General features: G+C 47.7%; 1 protein-coding gene and 1 pseudogene across 2 annotated transcripts in view; both read left to right on the top strand.

Annotated features, from left to right (window-relative positions):
- LOC119167552 (sedoheptulokinase) overlaps positions 1-19,967 on the top strand; it is a 404,791-nt gene that overhangs the window by 363,069 nt on the left and 21,755 nt on the right. The window lies entirely within an intron of this gene.
- On the top strand, positions 3,529-11,853 carry LOC142802687 (uncharacterized; annotated as a pseudogene).

The following is a 19,967-nucleotide window of genomic DNA, read 5'->3' as shown; positions in this document are numbered from 1 at the left end:
TGTTTCCAGCCACAACAAAATAGACATTTATGTATTATTTATTCCAACTGCAGAAACATTTATAAGAAGTGGCACCAATTCACCGCGAGCTACATCAGTTCGCTGTGATGCTTCCACCCTGCCTTCGATCTGTTGAACGATGTGTTTGTTTCTGAAACGAAAGAAAGAATTTCATTTGTGGTATTTATATAATGAAATATAGCGCTTTTGACTCTTGGCAAATACTCTAACCATACGGTAATTACCTATTGCCATATGCTTCAAGAATTTGTTATTTTTCATTTTTCCCACAGTTTCAGAGAAAAAAACATAACAGAACAGGTTTTCTCTCGATTACGTGTGAGAATATGGTCACCAAAACTCACTTCGCACACGCGACGCTGTCAGTTCAGCGCCTGTCTCAACTGTTCGTAAGCCAACCTTCCCTATGGCAGCTTTGAGTACAACTGGGCGGTTGCACAAACGTCGACCCAACGACAAGTTAGCTGGTGCGTATCATGGGGCGTGTTGAGATAAGCGAGCAATAACTTGTTGAACTTTACCTTCATTGTTTGACGCATAGCTACTTGCTGCTAACAACAGCACACATGCTTGGCATAAGCCTCTCAATTTCCACTTTCCTTTTTGTAGAAAGTCACAGCTTTGCCGCAAAGGCGAAGGAATAAACGCGATAGCAACAAATTGGAAGGTCACGCGAAAAATGGCAAGCAGATTAAAACCTGCGCTGCATTTCTCATGCTCTAATGCCGCACAAAACGTTCTCACAGGTACAGATGAACGCAAATAAGCGTCTCTGTTGTTACTTCGCTGTGTCTGCAATGCGCGCCCTTATTGCAAATAGAGACTGTGCAACGAGTGACCTTTGTACGCCCTGTAACTACAACAGAAAGCCCCGCCGTGGTGGTGTAGTGGCTATAAGGTACTCGGCTGCTGACCCGCAGGTCTCGGGATCGAATACCGTCTGCGGCAGCTGCATTTCCGATGGAGGCGGAAATGCTGTAGGCCCGTGTGCTCAGATTTGGGTGCATGGTAAAGAACTCCAAGTGGTCGAAATTTCCAGAACCATCTTTTCTTTTCTCTTTTGCTCCTTCCTTGTCTTGTGTTTGCTGGTGTTGCGCTGTAAATAAGTTCACGATATGCCCTCCACTACGGGCCTCTCATAATCATATGGTGGTTTTGGGGCGTTACACCCCACATATAAATCAACTACAACGGAATCGTTCCAGTGAAAGCCCAATGCGTCTGATCGTCCCCAGCACGAGATAAGCGAGTGCATGCGTTAGCGTACTCCTAACCGCGGGGCAAAGTAGGCGTGGGAGATGAGAGCACGCACCACCACGTCGTCACGATCTAGCGACGCCCGCTCATTGCGCCACCTCTCTGGTAATGCTAAAAACACGATAGTGTTCCCTAGATGCTCATTGCCAGTGGTAAGTGGTAGATATAAATAGCTTCCCGTTGGAACATTGACGGAGGTGCTCCTTTGTGGCTCAGTGGCTACTGCCTCGCACTCACAATCCAGAGGTTGGTTGTTCGATTCCACGTGCTGGAGTCTGTTTTTCTGGACGATTTTTTTCTTGCCTTTCTATATAAAGATACGTTTACTTATTCTATGCATCTAGTGTTAATGGCGGGCATAACGCTAGATGCTCTTGAATAAACTTGACTTTTTTGCGTTATGCGCGTAAACTTGACAAAATGACCTCAAACAACCGCTAAGCTTCCTGAACATTGCGATGCGACCTGCACCGAACGCCGCTAACAGATTTTCGGGGGTGAAACCTGTCGTATTTTTTGAGAAGCAGTGGTCTGATACATAAAACTTGTACAACCTTAATCTACTGTATTGACAACCTTAACATCCCCCCCTTCGTTCATTGTAAAATAACCAATGGAAGAAGAGAGAAGGGGCATGAGAACGAGAAAAAAATCTTGCTATGTACACATCGCACCATGGCTGAAAGCACTTATACAAACAACATACAACAAAAAATCATAGCATACCAGTGTACCAACTTTGATATTTTGCTTTATTCAAGGTTCAAGTGGTAGACTTAACCCTTATACAAAACATAAATACACAGCATACACACAACAATGCAGACGTATGGTACAAACTCCAAGACACGAGTAAGAAAGAAGAATTTAGGACATGAAATCCTTAAACCTGAATGGTATCTTACGCGAACTTTTAGAGAGCCGAAGCCCCTTGCGCTCTGAAGTGCTCCCTTGCGGAGCAGCAAGTTTTGTATGTGAGGATGAGTCTACTGGCTCGCTTACGCACTGCTCGGGTACAGCTGAGAGCGTAGAGAAATAGCTGCGGTCCGAGGACTCGCTTAAGCGTCCTTCAGCTGTAGCTGTGGACAGAGATGCCTGATGCAAAAATGATAACCTGAAGGTTTGGAAGAGTGTACATTAGTATTAGGAAGGATACTGGTGTGCTCGGTGCACGGTAAAACTTCACGGTGGCTGGGCACTGCAGCCGGACTTGAAACCAGTGCCTCAATACTATTTCCTCCAGAAAAAAATGGTGATGCTGCAGGAATAGGGATAGAAACACAATCGTGAAACCAAGGCAGAGTATTGCGACTGGTTGTGCAAAGGTATTCGAGAGTGCAAGCGTGAAGGTAGTTCCCGTTCGGAATGGACTATTACAAGTTTAGAAGCATCCAAACCGATGTATCACTGAGCTTAAATGCCTGGGATCCCATCACAGACATAACGGTTTACGGACCTTTATGCTTGTGTTTTCTTTTCCTAGAATACGTACTTTGACTCTTTGGTCAACCTGAATGACTGAAGGTTTGGCCCCTCAATTCTGATCAACATAATTCTTCATGCCTATGAAAAACTGGCGTCTTTATGGTATTTTCCGAAAATTACTGAAAAGTAGAAGGCAACGGCAGATCAGTTATGTCAACAACTGCGTGAAAGACGCTAGAGGCGTGCGTCGATGACAAAGGTGCATCACTTCGGCTCCGCTAGTGACCATTGTGAATCGCGGTCACTCAACCCAGTTACGGCTAATTTTGCTCGTCTCGTCTCTGTGAAGTTCAGCGCCGCAAGTGGACACCACGCTAATCAAGGTAGGCTCATTTTTTACGAGCTTCCGAGAGTTAGAAGATTTAACCGACCACCTGGGTTCTGGCCTAGCAGCAGTAACGCTGCCGCCAGCCCCGGCCGGTGTTTCCCCGGAGATGGCGTCTAAGACTGTGACTAGTTACGATCCCGCTTCGATGCAAATTATCAATATGAATACTGCACAACTCGAAGACCTTCCGCCATCCGAAGAAGAACGTGTCGACGATATGGTCCAAATATGACGATGCAAGGAGAAAACGCTGGGACCTGAGGACACCGGAGCTGCTGTCCAGCAACAAGCGGCGTCTCGCCCTGCGTCTGCTACACAAGGGGACATAGTTAGCGCGGCCTTGAAATGAAGAAACCTGCAAACCCCGAAGGCGTCCAAAGCAGACGCCACACATTGGGCGTGATGAACTCATCGTGATGCTCAAGCCATGCAAAACGATGGATCCAAAGACGGCCTTCGTTCCAGGCCAAGCCGGTACTGCTGTACGCAACCTGATACGTGACTGTAGGGAGGTAGAACTCACCGTCTGGCCTGTATAGAATCAAAATGTGATTGTGTGTTGACTGCACTCAGTGCCGCTGCCGAGAGGCTCTTCGGGGACATCATGTTGGTAGTCGGGACCCGCCAACTCCCGTTTCGCGGTCATGCTAAAGCCTCGGGTGACGTCTGAAAGGACATCATCAACATTGATCCCAGTGATACGTCAGGCTCTCTCAAGCAAAAGCTGACATGGAAGCGCGGCAACATTCTTTGTGTGAGAAAATTGGGTAAAACCGACGTGGTAGTGGTCACCTTCAAAGGCAAGAAAGTGCCCCGTTACGTCCACTGCAGCGATCAGGTCATCCCTGTGATACTAATAAGAAGACGATTCCTGCCTGTCACCGTTGTGGTACTGTGGGGGCATCGGGCTGACATCTGCTCGAGGCCGCAGTCAGGACGATGTGGCCGCTGTGGCTCTCAAGTAGTCACCACTTCCGAGGGCACTGCTGAACACGAGTGCACACCTCGTTGCCTCATCTGTGGAGGCAGCCATCTAACCGGTGCGGCTGACTGTAGAGACAAGTACCGGAAGCCGATCAAGCTGAAGACGTCACAGAGCAACACGAAGCGGACGTCAGCTGCCAAGGAAGCTGCGCCCTCCACAGTGAACACAAAGAAACCTTCTGCGCCGGGAAAACCCGAGCAAGTCAAGACGATCAACAAGGCCGATACCAGGGCGAAAGCGCCAAACTTCAACTCCGGGGACTTTCCATCCCAGGCAAACGCCCAAACGAAGGTGAGCAGTTGGGTTGGGGCTGACTCTGGTCCTCTCCCCCTCCCCTACCGAAGTCGCCCTACAGCGGCAAAATGCTGAACTCAGACGCCACTCTCAAATTTTAGCAAAGAAAATTCAAGAAATAGAAGCAAACTTGGCCAGGCTTACAGAGCCTGAGGCACAGGCTGGTCATTTGGAGCCTATGCAGCAAACTGAGCTGATGGACCTGGATGATAGGGCCTCGGTGGCGTCATGGCTGTCAAGCGACTCGCAGTCCATAGTCAGCACACCAGTCGTGCATGTGCCCGTTATGGAGCACCGCTTAGAACATTTAGAATGCATGATTGCGGACATGCCAGGAAAAATTTTCAAAGGTGTCAGGGCTTACTTCAGGAACTCTGGAAACGCGAGCTCTGACAGATTGTGGAGAGCATAACTCCCGCAGTGACCGAGTCTGTTATGTTCATAGTGTAAGGCAGGGCCAGCGTTCAATTTAGGAAAAGCCGCTCTCGCTCACGTTACCCACGACTAGACACGCGTTGGCGAACGGCGATTTCTCGTCAAGACACAGCCTTGCAGGAACATATTCTTGCTGCCTCCTTCCCCGAAATGCTGGTGCCACTGCATATGATGCCATCACCATCGGGAATTGAGCCCGTGCCCAATAATTTAAAAAAATATTTTTCACTATAGCTACCCAACACCAGCGGAAAGCCAATAATAAAATAATTGAAGAAAAATTCGGGATCGTTCAGTGGAACTGCAGGGGTATTCGAAATTGGAAGAAACAATCGCTCCTCCAGCTCTACCTGCAGTCGCTTGGTACGTCAACAGCAATCCTGGCTCTTCAGGAGCCAGGATCAGAAGCTAAATTCACTGGGTATTGCTCGTTCCAGGAGGGTCCTACAACGTGTATCTTGGTGAACAATGACTACACCGCAGTCGCTGTCGACCTGGAAAAAAATAACGCACAAGACTACAGCATGGTCAAGGTCCTGCCACTTGAGCGCCAAGATCCCGCCATACACATGCTCAATATTTACTGCCCTCCGCATAAGCCACGTGTGACTTTTATTAAAATTTTCTATCGTGCATTAAAATCGGCTGCGAAAGAACCTCTAGTAATAGTTGGGGACTTCAACGCTCCAAGCTTTCATTGGGGTTACCACTTTGAAATGGCGAGAGCACGCAAGTTGGCAGAGCTAATCTCCACACTTCGACTTACGTTGCCACGAATCCGGGATTTCCCACACGCATGGGTAATTTGGTAACCCGCGACACGTGTCCTGACCTGTCTCTCGAAACGAACGTTAAAGATCCCACCTGGGAAAACCTAGGAGAATCGCTTGGTAGCAATCACTGCCTTCTCCAAATCACCCTTCCAGTGAAGGCGACTCGCAGAAAGTGGGGCCAAGCCAAACTTACTGATCGGAATAACGTTAAAAAGCAAGACATTCCTTCCGTGCTCGTTTCCGGCGGCTATGCGGAATGGGCAAAACATTTGCATGCAATTCAGCAACAACATGTTAAGACCCTTCAGAATACCGAAGAGATCCCCGCAGTAAACAATCACTTGCTGCACCTGTGGATGGCATGTAGGAGTTTTATGAAGCGGTGGAAAAAACAAAAGCTTAATCACAAGCTTGAGGGTCGCATTATTTACCTCACTGAACAAGCCGCACAGTATGCCGCCCAGCTTACTGACTCAAAGTGGATCGAAAAGTGTAATACAGCAGCGCGTCAACTGAGCTCGAAAGGAATGTGGCGCCTCTTTCGTAGCCTCATTGACCCTACTCAGACGAGAGGAGCGACGCAGTGACAACTCCGGTGGGCTTTGCACGGGTACCAAGGCACGACGGCTCAGCTCGCGGACACCCGACACCCTGTGAGACCGATATCTCTGTCACATAGAGGATCCGACTGGACCCGAGTACGAGTACACGGGCAAGCCTAATCCAGACATGGATGCCCCTTTTACAATACATGAAATAAGGACGGTTTAGTTTAACCCACTCTCATGCGACACAACGACAAGGCCATTCTTACTCTCGATCTTAAAGGTGCCTTTGTTAACGTTCCTCATGGTAGCATTATGGCAAATATGAGCTCTTCAGATTGCGGTGACAAGGCATTTGCCTACGTAAGAAGCTTCCTCTCAAAGGGTCAGGCCTTGCTTAATATAGACAATGGTGAATACGGCCCATTAACTATGGGCACAAGGGGTACTCCCCAAGGAGTGGTCTCGTCACAGCTCCTCTTCAACATTGTTATGATGCAGCTTCCACATCAATTAGCCCGGGTGGAAGGAATTCATCACGCACTCTACGCGCATGATATAACTATTTGGACTATTGAACATTGCCTTCGAGAAATGGAGGACCGCTATCTACTATAGAGCTATCTACTATAGAGGCAGCCCGCCTCCTATCTACTATAGAGGCAGCCCGCCTCCAGCGGGCTGCCTCTATAGTAGATAGCTATGCCTTCGGCTGTGGTCTCCGATGCGCTCCTGCAAAATCAGAGCTTCTGCACGTGAAAACCAACTCCAAAGACGACACGAACTTACATATCCTTTTGATGGGAGTTCCTGTCAGAGAAGTCGAGGAGATCCGGATCGTGGGCCTGTTCATTCACAACAGACTCACATCGGACTCTGCCATTACCTAAGTGAAACGCGTATATGCGAACAGGTCGGACGTATGATCCACGGCGTTTCCAACAAACCCGGCGGGTTGAGGGGCAGGGAGACACTTCGACTCGTCCATGCCTTTGTACTCAGCCGGATCCTCTACCCCGTACCCTATATTCGCACTACGAAGCAACACGACGAGCGCATCGACGCCACCATTAGGAAGGCTACAAAGCGAGCTTTAGATTTACCAGTAACCACCTCCAATGCAAAGCTGTCGGCTCTGGGGGTGCTAAACTCTTATCGGGAATTGAAGGAGGCGCACCTCGTCAACCAATATACGCGACTTACGCAGATGGTATCTGGCCGCCACTTGTCAGGCTGCCTGCACATAAAACATGACTGCATTCCAGAGGAGACATGCAGACTTTCTGAGCCGTGGCGCCACAAGCTCTGGGTTCATCCTCTTTTTTGAAACATGTGCTCGCAGACACACTAAGGCAGACGATGGGCGCGCACTGTGGCCTGTGAACACCAATACGGATCTAAGCCAGGTGTATACTCGTTGATGTGACAGGGCCGTGGCCCGCTGGATTCCAGACAGCCACCGTAGTTTACGAAAACAAACGCGTTAACGGGCTCTCCTATTGGGCTTCCAAGTTCACACGCGCTGAGGAGGTAGCAATAGCACTTGCTGCCTCGCACATGGACTCTAGAATAATCATTACAGATTTATGCCGAGCCTGTGAAAATTATCTGGCGGGCTAGGTATCAGTTTTAGCGTACGATATTCTAAAGCGAGCTGTCAGAGATTTAGAGCCCTCACCAAAACGCATTGTTTGGACTCCAAGCCACCAGAGCCTTATAGGTAACAAGGCTGCGGATGTGGCCGCCCGTGCGCTTAACTACCGGGCACTTAACCCACGCTTTTCCGGCTCAGAAACTAACCAACCGCTTCTACGATTTAGAGAAATTCTGGTGTACTATTGCAAACATAATCGGCTTTTCCCGGTGCCTGCTAAGCGCCTGTGTAAGGCCGATGAATGAACCCTAAGGCGCCTGCAGACCAACACCTTGTTAAGTCCGGCAGTAGTAAAACGTTTTGACCCGAAAGTCGATGGGTGCTGCCCTCACTGTGATAACTTCCTCCGATAACTTTCAGATGGTGTGGGCATGTCAAATGTATCCTTCCTTTTCCCTTAACCCTTCCCTAACTAGAGAGGCATGGGAGGCAGCCCTACTCAATTGCTCTGGAATGGAGGCTCAAACAGCTCTAGTCAAACGGGCGCGGGTGGCGGCCTTGTCCAGCGGGGTCCCGGAATAAGGACTCCCCCTGTGTAAAGCGCCCTTATGGACATGCAAACTCTCTATAAATAAATTCTTTTCACACACACAACCGCTGTGCGACGTTTCGTTTATGAAGCAAGGTCGCGGGAGACGATCCCGCAGTTGCCTGAGAAGAAAAAGTACCCATTACTCTGTAATTGTAGCCGCGAACGCGCTGCCCTACCCTCTAATTTTACCCTCCTCCTTAGGTACGAAGGCCAGCGTCTCCGACGGCCACCCCTGCGAACACAGCAATGCTCTCACCAGAGAGTTTCATACAATAATACCTAGAGAGGAATCTGGCGCTGCGATCGTGCACCCTCAGGAGAATTATGGGAGGTACAAGCTTCGGATTGGAACGCGTTAGCCAGTGAACTCTCTACGGATCTTTTTCTGCAGTTTCAGTTTCGTTCTTCGCGTAGAGTGGGTAGTGGGGTGGGTCCAAAGGACTTGAGCTGCGTCTTTGTTGTTCAAAAAAGCTAAAAACTGCTAGGCCTCTCAATTTACTGCAAAGATGGAGCTGTATAAGTCGTGTTTGACAGTTTAAGCGAAACGTTGTCCACTCACCGCAGCGCATAGTTGTAGCGTCCCATGACAATGCAGGATATTAGACCGAGATCACGATTGTTAATAGTGCGTCTTGCCAAAACTCGTTGAAATCAACTGCAAAACGACGGCGACGTGAGGTAGACGCACCGCCAGGCTCTTTTTACTCGACTTCACAACAAAACGAGAGGTGCGTGTGGGGCAGACCACTTAAACAGGCGCACCTGGCATCGCAGCAGACAGAACGTGTGAGTAAGCTTGTTTATGCTCGTAGTCGAAGCGCAGTTCACCAATATAATGATAAGATCGACTAGTCGAACGTGTGTTCCTGCATGCATTCACTATCTCCGTTTCATCGGTTTCTAAAGCCGTCGCCGCATTTGTTGCGGGAAACGCCAGGCCCGTAAACCACCAACATACGCTCGCATTCGCGTCTTTTGCTGGCAGATGTTCGCGTTCCCGCACTTTCACCTCAGTCGCTGAGGAAGGGCATTTGGAGAGGTAGACAGACGAACCTACAAACGCGTTCCTTGTAGACTCCTGTTGTCTTACGCAGTTTCAACATAACTAAATTTTGTGCAGCTTGCCATGGGGTATTCGTTCTTCCCTTACGACACGCGGAACCACACTGAAACTCGCTCAACAATGACAAAAAGGATTCCGCTTCAATAATATAGAAAGGGACAGATTTACTGTTTGTGTCCGTCTGTCTGTCTGTCGGTCCTGAACGGTGCAGTATATGTGCACTAAGCAAGTCGGTTGTTGGCCAATAACTCAAATAGGCCCTATGAGAGATTGGTGCAAGGTCGTTACTTTTAACGCGATAGCGTAAAAAGCTCGTGTCGCAGAAAAACCCGCCGCCGGCGTCGGTCCCGTTGGTTGTGGTTTGAAAACCATCTGTGCGTCTGTGACCAAAAAAATGGCAGCATATCCACGGAGTGAAAGATGGAGAGTGGGGCGAAGCATTCGTCCGTCCATTCGTTCTTACTTCCGTCCGTCCATGCGTACGTCTATGTGACCGTCCATGCGTCTGTTCATGCGTCCGCACGTCCATCTATGCATCCGTCCCTGCGTTCGTCCATGCATTTAACCCTGCGTCCGTCTATGCGTCCATCCGTCCGTGCAGCCATTCATGCGTCCGTCCATGCATCTGTCTGTGTGTCCATTCGTCCATCTAGTCAACACTTCAAGTACCACCATCTCGCATGTTTTCATCATATATTCCCCATATAGAAGCACCGCCATCCAGCGGACATTCGAAAGACTAAACGAGAGGTGGCACACGCAAACTTTCTTACGGCTTACGCTTCGTGTTTACTTCCCACCTTTAACCACCTCGAGTTCATGGTACATACTAGTTCACTAAATTCATGGCACTGCGGCCCAACGCTCGCTGAACCCTTCTAAAACCAAGGAGGTTACGCCCAGCGAGTACAACGTAGCAACCCTTTCTTGTCAGATAGAGGTCAATGTACATGTCAATGGCTGCTAATGGGGAATGAGAGACAGGAGAATTCGGCTTTTAGTTAACGCACACGCTGCGAATTTTGTATTGTTCAACAACGCACAGGAGAAATCTCCCACCAGCACCACCTTGCAGGCGAAAACGTTTGACTGGTTACACGCTACGACTACGACTACGACTACTACGAGGGACGAACGGGTGCCGCTTTAAGGAGCTTTACCCCTAAAATCAAGTTACCAAGATAGCCTCCGGAGGCAGTCCACGCGTGCGCGCGCGATCACACTGACAAAGCCGCGCATTCGAAGAAAAAAAGTGCTCAACGTCACGATCGCGTGGTAGTTTCTTTGATCTACCACCCCTCCCTTCTTAGCTTCCAGTGCTTTCGCTGGGACGAGAGAAAAGATAATGCAATTGCAGCATGCGACAAATCTTTGTAACTTCACTCGTTTGGACGGATTCTTAAAATTTTTGCGGCGTCGAATTCGTGAAACAATAAGCTCTTCAAGTTAACTCATCCATGGTTACTTGAAAAAGTGTTTCAGGGCCCCTTTAACGCATTTTGTTCGACAGGTGTCACGACCAAAACAAGCCCATTCGGCGATAATAGCGCGCGCTGGTCCAATCTACTCTGTGCGTGTTTGTGTGCGTGCATGTGAATGTAACAAAACATATGCATAAGTATGCAATTAGCGGTTGAAGGGTGCACTAAAGGCCGGATTTCTGTATCGCGTTCAAATCTTAAAGACGAAGCTTAAGAGTCCCCCAATTTTCGTCAACCTGTTGTTTCATAACCAGCCACAAAGATGATTTCATATCGTGAACTCAGTCTTATTTACTGCTTGTTGAGAAAATATGTATGGACTCCGTATGTATGGTCGGTGCCGTGTATGTCTTCTCGCCCTATTGCTTCATTGTAAGCCCACTGCGACGACGCAAGTTTCTAGCTAAGGAGGCAGGACGTTTCGAAGTAATTTAGGCCAGATTATATTTGGATGATGTTTGCAATATATTTGACCGAAAAAAAAAACGGTCTTTGTACCGTGTTGCTCCCTTTGCTTTTCTTCTAGCCTAATATGCAAGCTATTGGGGGGAGGGGGAGGGTTGGTGTAGTATGATAAAGGGCGTTATTATTTTCCGGCAATGCTTACAGCTTGTAAGCTTTTTAAGATGTCTTTTGTACAAAATCATTTGCAGAAACTAAACTTGTTGCAGAAAATTATGTTACGGAGAAAACCAATTTAGGGTATGAGAAACAGGCTACCGGAGTTATGTGGTTTACTGAGAACATGGCGAGCTACCCGATTGTCAGATCTGCCTCCTCTGTCATTATGGGTGCCGTCATATAATACAGCACGGTCTAGAGCCTTGCACTAGAAGGCCTTTGAAGTGTCTGCAGTGATAAGGTGTATTTGCTTCAGAAATACCGCGCAGACATTGAAGTCTGTTCACAGTGCCATCGAGGTTATCCTCCTCGCAGCTCCCTAAATATCCTCACTCCGCCAATGCACTGGGTCCTCTGGGGGGGGGGGGGGTGAAGACCCACCGATGTGCTGTTCTAACAATATTCTATGCAAACTCGTGCCACGAACACGTTTTTACTGGTCTACGAAACGGCGGCTAACTTCAGAAAACAACTCTCCAGCTTTCTGAACTTTCTATTGAAAAGAACACCCCTTCTCGCTGGAACCCACGCTGCCTTCAACATAAATTAACGACCACTCAGAACCAACATGGTGGCCCGTCAAGATGGTGGTCTTTTTTGCCAGTTGTAAGCAATCATGATCGAAGTTGTCACCACCCTAAAACACGGAGACGTGCGCACATGAAGGCTCCCTTGCATATATACACAGGGTAGCGCCTCCTAAGGGCGAAAATACTTTGCATGAAAACGAAACTAGATAACACACCACAAAACCCGAGTACATGGAAAAACACCAGGCCTGTGCGGAAGGCGCAGCACATACACACCTAAAGCTATAACAGTCGCCTTTCAGAGCCTTCTTCTAAACACTCGTAAGGTTTCTCCTGCAAGCCCACTTGCTGGGTACCCACTATGGCACTAATAATGAAAAAAATTAGGGTAGTAGGTCACCATGCGCTATGCTATCCTTCGTCATTCTTGTGAGAAGCGTGGTATCCGCTAAACTATTGCGAGAGAGAGAGAACAGCCTTATTGGTTCGATCCGGCAAAACAGGTGAGGGGATAGGGATGGAGACCCTTGCGTACCCGCTTGCCCTATATAGAGCGGGGGCCGTACTACAAGCCCAGAGGCGAGCACAGGCCACCTCGCGCTCCAAGGGAAACACGGAACGTGCTGGATCTTGTTCTGTTGGTAATCTTGCCTTCGTTGTGATCATCACAACTCCGTACCTTCGTACGGAGTTGTGATGATCCGTACCTTCGTACGTACCTTCGTCCTAGACCTTACGTTCACGAGACGTTTCGGGTTTCTGCCAGTCTAGGAACTCGAGGGCGTGCTGGACGACAGCCCGTTGAGTCTCGAGGTCTGTGCTGGTAATCTCAATGCTGATCTTGTCGGGCATTTGATGTCTTGGGTGTTGGGTGCGGGAGGCGAGCATTCCCAGAGTATATGCCTCTGGGTGGCCCGTGCCTTCTTACACCGTTGGCACGTGTCCGCGTGATATTGTGGTGAGTAAGGAGTTTTACTCAATGGGCCCAGGTCATCGGACGCACTCAAGACAGCCTGATAACACGAAGACGTTCTTTATAACGGACGAAGACAATAACACACACGACGAAATCTCACAATGACAAATAGAAAGTCTACAATAAAGTTTCTTTTGCGCGAGGAGAAAGTCTACGTTATTACGGTCAGCATGCTTCGCTCCCACGGCACCAAGTCTAGAAAACCACACTCCCGTGCGCCGTCGTTGCGGTGACCGTAGCACCGGGCAACGTGGCGTTGTGTACATCGCAGTAGCGTCCACGGTGAGACACGCCTTCTCGTGTAGCTCGCTGGCTCGAGCTTAAGTCGTTGTCCCGCACTGTGACGTCTTGTTGACGTCCAGGTCACGCTCGACTGAAGCGAGCGCCCAGAACATGGGGTCGAAAGCCCCGACAACCATCGAAGCCGGCTGCGTACGTTCGCTCCGAGACCAGAACAGCGGCTGGCCGTGAAGAACGTTGCTTCAGAGCACCCCGGAGTAACGTGGGGTGATGCCCAGTCCAGAATGCACCCGAGGACTTCAACGCCGAGACGAGGCCCGGACACGGAGGGTCAGAACGAGCAGTCGGGGCGTGGCCTGAACTTGTCTTTCCGCTCTTCTCTCTGAAGTTAGCCGAGCTGTCCCCATGGCTCGGGAGCTTTTCATGAGGTACGCGCACGAGCACGCGCATAGGCGAGCTTCATCATTTCACCGCTGTCACCATCACGGTAATTCCCGCGCACCTGAAATGCTAAATCGGCCCCGCACACCGATCACAAATAAATAGGCCCCTACGGCTCACTCGTTGAAGTCATCACAGATGTATTTCCGGACAGACTTGTTTCGCCCATACCGGAGTTGAAATTGCTCTTGCTTGTAACTGTCGGAAGGTGGTTGCTTTCTTGCGTGTTAGATCCCGATGAGGTGGTGGATACTTGTTGCGGTTTTCCCTGTACCACTGCAGGACTTCTCCGTACTTGATGATGGCAGATTCTTCGCTGTTTGCGTTCTCGACCTTGGCTTCTGTTGGGTCTGCTTGGCGCATATCGGGGAGCGATGACGGGAGCCCGCGTCTTTTTAGCGCGTGCGCCTCCTTGTCTGCTTCATCGTTGCGGTTTGGACCAATCGACTCGTCCAGCTTGCCAGCGTGTGCCGGGAACCACTTGGTGGTGACGTTGGTTGCCAGTCTTCCGTTCTGTGCTGTTGAAGTTAGCGCTCTTGCCGTGATGGGGTATACGCTGTTTTGCGAAATTTTGGTGACCGCCGTTTTTGAATCGCTTATTATCGTGCGACAGTCTGTTGCATGCATCGCCAGTGCAATGGCGTAATGTTCCGCTTGCACTGGTGTTGTGCACCGTATGCTTCCTGCAGAGATGATTTCCCCGGTGCTTGCTCTGAGGACCACCGCCGTATAGGCGTTCTTGACGTTGTGGTATTTGGCCACGTCCACGTAGTAGGCGTGTGGATCGTTGCGATGGCTCTTTGTTAGTGCCACCGCTGTTGCCGTTCTTCGTTCTTTGTCATTCTGTAGGTGCATGTGTTTTGGTGCAGGTGGTATCCGGATCTTGCGCATCACGTCTTGGGGTAAAGTGGCCACTTCTCTCGTTGAGGTATGTGGTATTTGCATGCTTATCCTGTTCAGGATAGCTCTCCTTGTTCTGGTTTGAGCTAGGCGATGGTACTGCACTGTTTGTTGGGCCTCCATGATCTCTTTGAGCGTATTGTGTATGCCCAAAGCGCGCATATGCTTCGTGCTTTTGTGATAGTATAGCCCTATGGCGCTCTTGTATGTCTTGTTGATGGTAGCGTCAATTGTCTTCTTTTCGTCCGCTCGCCAGTTGCGATAGGACGCCACGTGCGCAACGTGGCTAATCGCAAAGGACTGTGTTAACCGCAGCAGGTTGTCTTCTTTCATGCCTTGTAGTCTTGTGGCAACCTTGTTGATGAGCCGAACGGCTCGTACTATCTTCGTTTGTAATTCATTCACTAGGGTCTTTTCGTTGCTGCCTTTGTCCCTGAGCCGAAGGCCCAGAACTTTAAGTGCTTTAACTTTGGGGATTTCTCCTCCATCGCCCATCCTCATTGTGATGTTTACGGGTTTATTTATTTATTTATTTATTTATTTGATACCCACAGTGCCATAACACATTACAGTGGGGGGAATACAACATGATTACAAGACAGAACACAAGCTCGATTTGCGGCAAGTACAGTACAGCCTATCCAGATAGTAGGAAGTACACTGAATACACAACGTAACAGAGATTGACAAAAATGTACGAGAAATGCCAGCAGGTAACATACAGTAAGACGAAAACAAATACAATATGTATACCGCACAACAAAACACCCGTCATCAACTGAACAATTCACTTGACTCGAACAAAGAAAAAAATGAATCACTACCAACAGCGACAACGATCGCTCACGGTAATCGATTCCACTGGAAAACCGCTTTAGAGAAAAAAAAATTACTGAACGCTGCTGTCTTACATCGGTACTCCCGCACTTTGTAATTGTGATCGACTCGTCCAGACACGTAATGAGGTGGAAAGATGTAACTGTCACGAAGAATACAAGTTCGAGATAAGTATACATCATGGAAAAGCTTCAGACGCTGCTTAGCCCGGCGCGTGACCAACTGTTCCCATCCTAAACCTTCTTTGCAGCGCGTCATGCTGAAGTTGTGGCTCTTAACAATGTTTCCCAGGACATAACGAGCGCCAATGTTTTGCACTTTTTCCAATTTATCTTTATCGAGGGCAGTGGGCGGGTCCCATACGCTACTCGCGTAATCAAGTATCGACCGCACGCATGATTTGTACAGTAATTGATTGATTGATATGTGGGGTTTAACGTCCCAAAACCACTATATGATTATGAGAGACGCCGTAGTGGAGGGCTCCGGAAATTTCCACCACCTGGGGTTCTTTAACGTGCACCCAAATCTGAGCACACGGGCCTACAACATTTCCGCCTCCATCGGAAATGTAGCCGCCGCAGCCGGGATTCGAACCCGCGCCCTGCGGGTCAGCAGCCGAGTACCTTAGCCACTAGACCACCGCGGCGGGGCATTTGTACAGTAATTCCCGCGTGTACTAAGGAAACTCACGCGTGTTTTGCCGCAGGAACCACAGCGATCTTCAAGCCTTAGCTGTCGCATAATCAACATGACGATGCCGACACAAAGTTGGCGTGAAAAATACGCCCAAATACCTGTACCCAAAGACTACTTTTAAGACCTTCTTGTTTATAGTATACGGAGGCGAAGCTTCATCCTTCTTTCTAGAAAACGTCATACACATTGTCTTCTCCAAATTAAGTTGCATTTGCCATTTTTTACACCATGCATTTATCTTGTCCAAGCCGCCTTGAACTGCACCCCAATGACTTTCGCAGTTCATTGCTCTATAAACGATGCAGTCATTTGCAAACATTCACATCGACGATTCACATCGACGGCCCAGGGTGATGTCATTAATTTACATTAAAAACAATAATGGGCCCAGTACTGACCCCTGAGGGACCCCGGACGTCACATTGGTAATGAATGACTGTTCACCGTTCACGATGACGTATTGATGCCTGGAATTTAGGTATTCTGCTATCCAGTTAATAACTTTTGGGTTAATCATGTATTGGGCCATTTTCTGCAATAATAAATTATGGGAAACCAGATTGAATGCTTTTCTGAAATCCAAAAAAAATGCAGTCAATACTGGTTCGGTTGTCCAGTGCGCATGCTACCTCATGAGTAAATTCAATTAACCGGGTCACACAGGAATGGTCCTTGCGAAAGCCATGTTGGCGTTCATTTAACATGGCATGGGCTTTTAAATGCTTCATTGATGAGTATAAGACATGCTCTAAAATTTTGCAGCAAGTGGCTGTGAACGATATAGGACGACAATTTGAAACAATTTCTCGTGATCCCAATTTGTGAATAGGTACAACAGCAGCCAATTTCCAATCATTAGGTAAGGCACAATCGCGTAAAGATTTTTCGGAGATTATTACTAAATACGGAGACACTATGTGCTCACAGGATTTCAAGAGAGCGTTAGGCATTCTGTCAGGTCCAGAAGCTTTTGATACATGTAGGCGTTTAGCAAGGTTTCAACTCCTTGGCTATAAAATACAATATCGTTCATCTGAGTCTCGCCCGGAGAAGGTATATATAAACGGTACGCATTTGTTGTCGTACCGTGTACGGAAAAAACAGAGGTAAAATACGAATTAAAGCTCTTAGCTTTTTCAGCAGCGCTTTCAATACCAACGCCATTCTGTTCCAGAGCAGGGATTGAAACAGAGTCCTTTTTCTTCTTTCACATATTTCCATAGTTCCTTTTTATTTTGCTGAAGTCGGGATTGAATTGACTGAAAATATGCAGTTTTTGCAGCTGTCATAGCACCTTTTAGTTGAGACGCAATTTCCATAAGCTTACGAAAATTTTGAATGGACAGATTGCGCGAATGGTGGTGATAATCCCTTTTCCGTTTCTATGCTAAGGCATGTAACACTTTTGTAAACCATGGCTTGCTTCTTTGACGCCTTTTAGATAGCAGCGTGACGGCACGTGATGGTCACGTAGTTCCAAAAACTCATCTTTGAAATTTGACCAAAGCTGCTGTAATGAAAGTGATTCTGCAAGTGTCTCGAAGACAACAAAGTAATTGTCAATGTCGGCCTCAATTTCATCAGTGTTTACCTTCGCATAATTAAATATACGCCGGTTGTTAGTAGCAGTACTATTTTGGTAGCTCATTTTCATTTTACAGACAACAGCTTTGTGGTCACTAATTCCTGGTATGACTACTGTGGACAGAACTTTATCTGGTGCATTTGTGAAAAATAAATCAAGAGCTTCATTTTCTCTTGTGGGCTCCAGAACGGTCTGCGTGAGTGAAAATAAGCTAACAATACTGGCCATAGCAGTATATAGCCTGCCAGTAATTCCTAATAAGGCGGGCTGGCTGTGCCATTCAAGATCGGGAAGGTTGAAATCTCTAGTGACAACAGTGTAATCAGATTTAGTTACTTCTAATTGGCTCGTAAGCTCCGATAATGTTTCTACAGAGGCCTGCGGTTGGCGGTAAAAGGAGCACACAGATAACGTTTTACCATTTCGAAGTCTTATTTGGCACCATACTGCTTCGCATGTGCTTTCCCGCACTGTATTTTGACACGACGCAACGCTTTCGTCAACCAGAACAAATACGCCCCCACCGATCATATTCCGATCTTTTCTGAAGCGTACAAAGTTGGCTGGGAACACTTCACTGTCAGCTACGCTCTCATCAAGCCACGACTCTGTTCCTATTACGACTAATGGTTTAGCAGTTTCTAAGAGGCTACTTAGTTCATCAACCTTATTCTTAATACTGCGGCAAATGATTACAAGAAAGGATATTTTGCCGGACGGATCACTGCATGGTCACTTGCTTTGTATGACTTCTTCAGTACTCTCATCAGAAACATATTTGGTTTTGTTCAAGTAGAGAGCGACCTTTTTTATTATAGCCTGTGTGCCATCAGTTTTGTGTTCCTGTGCGAATTTCCAAAGCCTTCGCCTTATCGTTTGCGTTTGAGGCGAGAAATCTTCTGATAGGCTGTTATCAGTTCCTTTCAGATTCTTTACACTCATCCAAAGCTCTTGTTTTTCTTTGTAAGATGCAAAGTTAGCGATCACAGGTCGATTTTCATCCGGGATGAATTTGCCGATTCTATGCGCTCGTTAGATGAACTGCGGTGTGATTTTGAGCATGCTTGTGCATATGTTTTTGACATGCTTTTCCGACTCTGACCACGGTTCCTTGCTATCGCTATCTGCTGTGCCGTAGAAATAAGATTACATTGCCTACTGCGATTACCTAGGTCGTCTACATTTGACATCAGAGACTGCATACTGTGTTCTTGATGGTCGCACAGCTTTTTACATTCATCTACTGCTGCTTCTACTTTCGGAAATCCAGCACCCTCAGATTCCAAGGACGACATGCGCTTCTTCAAGACTTCTAGAGCAGCTTTTTGTGCTGTTTGGTTTCTTTCAATGGTATATTTGTGCTGTTTGGTTTCTTTGTGCCGTTTTGTTTCTTTTACTGCACGCACTTCATGGTGCGAAAAATGGCATACGCCCCTAAACCTCGCTAAATGCAAGGTCATGTTCTTCACACGTAAACACAACACCTCACATAAAACCTACCGCATTAATTCGGTTCCCATTGATCACACGCGTACTTACAAGCATCTAGGAGTTCATCTGACATCATCACTATCATGGGTGAAACACATTGAAACCATTTGTTCTGAAGCTTCCCGCACATTAGGCTACTTACGACGTAACCTGCGATCTGCATCTCCTGACATAAAGAAACTCGCATATCTAACATACGTGCGACCAAGACTCGAGTATGCGTCATCCATCTGGCATCCTTCACAAGCTTATCTCACCGATGATTTGGAAGCCGTTCAAAATTGCGAAGTTTGTTTCATTACGTCACAATATTCAAGGCATATCAGCGTAACCGCACTAAAAGAAACGTTGTCACTTGCATCGCTCGCTTCACGTCGCATAACCTCTCGTATCTGCCTCCTTCACACATTCTTTTACTTTAGCAGGTCGGGACACCCTCTCCTAAAACGCCCATTAAGAACGTCCTCTCGCCTGTCCCATACGCACCCTCTGATGAGCATAAAATGCCGGACGATGGCGATGTGCAGCTTATTTTTCCCCCATGCCGTAACACTCTGGAATGCACTGCCAGATAACATAGTTTCTTGCAGGGACCGCTCAACATTTCGCGAAAAACTAACTCTTTTCCAAAATCTAAATACGATGTCCTAACAGCACATTAACTATTGTGTTGATAGTTTTACTGTTCTCCCAGAATTTATTTATCGCCTATTATTATTTTTATGTTCTGTTATGCGTGTTATTTCCGCTTGTGTACTTTATTTGCTCATTCATTGTAATCAGTGTACCCTCAT

Source organism: Rhipicephalus microplus, chromosome 3 (assembly GCF_043290135.1).
Source record: "Rhipicephalus microplus isolate Deutch F79 chromosome 3, USDA_Rmic, whole genome shotgun sequence".
Lineage (NCBI taxonomy): Eukaryota > Metazoa > Arthropoda > Arachnida > Ixodida > Ixodidae > Rhipicephalus > Rhipicephalus microplus.
This window is presented reverse-complemented; position numbering and strand designations above follow the sequence as displayed.